We start from the raw sequence: 2,396 nt of genomic DNA on the forward strand, positions 1-2,396 counted from the left end.
AAAAAAAAAAAAAAAAAAAAAAAATTTGCAATACAGATTTTATAATATTAGTTTAGATGCAATATATAGTTAACTAAAGTTTGATTCTTGCTACTATTCGAATACATGTATGTGAACATTTCTACAAAAACTACATCTTTATTAAAATGGGGTTTCGAAAATTACAATACTCTTGTAGAACCCCGTATCTAATACAAAATTTTAAACGGCGGCAATGGAGAAGTATATATAGCACGTCTACTGAATCGGACCTTTTACATGATAATAAAAAGGTCGGAATCTTAAGAAAACTATATATATAAATAAACGTACGGGTACACACAAAAATATCGACCCGATCAAATACAAGATACATCACACGTATGTGGTGGATCTAACTAGTTTTCGAAGGCAGAAAAAGAGCTTCGAACCTCGGCAAGAAAATTCTTAGAACTGCTAGATCCGGATATAGAAACCGAACTAGAAGAAGACGAAGAAGCTGAATAAACATGATGATGATGCTGAGATGTTTTCACCATCGTACCACCATTGAAACAATCGTTGTCTTCTTCTTTGATTGTGTCTAGCTTCTGCTTCGCTGCTCTGTGCCTCCTCATCACTGTCACGAATTGAGGTGGAGCAACCTCGGTTACAAACCTAGCTAGACGAGAAGTTGCCATTTCTTGCTTGATTTCTTTAGATACTAAACAAGAAAAGTGTGTAAAGAAATCAAAGGAAAGAGAGAGATATATATATTTTGGTTTTGATTTATGAAAATGCTTGAGATATGAAACTCATATATATATATGAAGATGAGTTGGTCAATTACCCACGTCGTAGGGAATTTGTTTTTAACGTTTTGTACCGTCAATAGCTTTTGGTATTCAATGCATAGACACGTGTATTGTAAGTCTTAATTTTGTTTTGTCGTGAGCTATTCAACTCAAAATTTGAAAGGTTTTTTAATTAATGACTTTTAAAACCAATGGTCTTCTCTATATAACTCTTCTTTAACATATCGTCGATTATGATAGTAAATTGGGTGAAATTAAACTACTTATTTACAAATAACACTCTACGGAAAAACAGTACTATCGATGTTTCATAATTAGTGCCTCGATTAAAAAAAAAATTGAATTGTGACACTTTATCTTTAGTGGTAAATTAATTCACATAAACCACATTAGCCAACTCACTATGTGGTTATACAATGCGTTTGCCAAGTTTTGAAAACGATATATAGAGATACTGAAATTAAATGAATTAAGTTCAAAAAGAGAACGTGTCGAAATCGTTGTAAAAGACCTCATCTCTATCTCTGTCGGAATCGATGCCTGACAAAATCTAGCTTTTTTTATCTCATTTGTGTTAACCGGTCGTATGATAACCCACGTATGAGCTACCAAAATCTGAACGTTTTGTGACTTGTCAATGTCCTTGTTATAACGAGATTTTTCTTTAATATCCACTAAAGATTTTTTTCTAAGAAATTGGCCGTGTGGCTATGGAAAATCTGAGTGAAACTTTTAGGTAATCTGAGTGAACAACATGTAACTATTTAATGTTATTTTTAGGTAGTTCAACATATATTCATAATTACACATAAAATTTATTCAGAGACACATTTATCAACAATAAATCAAAATTTAAAGAAAGATATTCATTAAAGACTATAAATGTTACTACTATATTTTTAAAAAATATTTCAATTAATTTCTATGTATTACATCATTTTTTTTTGGTCATATCTTATAGAAAAAAAACTTAATTTACTTGGATTTACCTATCTACTTGACTACTAGATGATTGACACTTTAGGACTTCTTTTGTAACAATAAATTTTATGTATAATATATTAATTGCTATGAAATTATGGTCATTTCAGATACTATTATTAAAGTATTAAGTATAAAAATAATTATATTGTACATCTATAATTATATTTATCATTGTTAACTACTTATGTAATTATCTATGATTTTTTCCCCCGATTTCTTTAGCCAATCATTAAACATTTATATCTAAATTTACGAATTATGAATAGCATTATAATATTTGAAATAAAAGAATAGCATTATAATCATATTGAATATTTGGGTTGACTAGGACAATAGAAACTCATTCTCAATCCGAATCGAGAATACAAAATCAGTTTATCAAACCGAAACTTATACACTTTGAAAAGTGTATTTTGTAAAATGATAGCTTTATCATATAGTTTTCAAGAAATTATCAAATGCCACGCTAAACTTAAAATTGTGTACGTAGTGAAGTGACCTTAGTGCAGTGGCAGGAGGTAAGTCCATTTGTAGAAGGCACTATCACACCCGGGATCGAGTCCCGGCTCCTACGAATGTAGGAATTTGGCTAATGGGCCGGCCAGTTGTGGCCCAATGGTTAACAAAAAAAAAAAAATT

The sequence above is a fragment of the Camelina sativa genome, chromosome 12 (genome assembly GCF_000633955.1).
Source record: "Camelina sativa cultivar DH55 chromosome 12, Cs, whole genome shotgun sequence".
Taxonomy (NCBI): domain Eukaryota; kingdom Viridiplantae; phylum Streptophyta; class Magnoliopsida; order Brassicales; family Brassicaceae; genus Camelina; species Camelina sativa.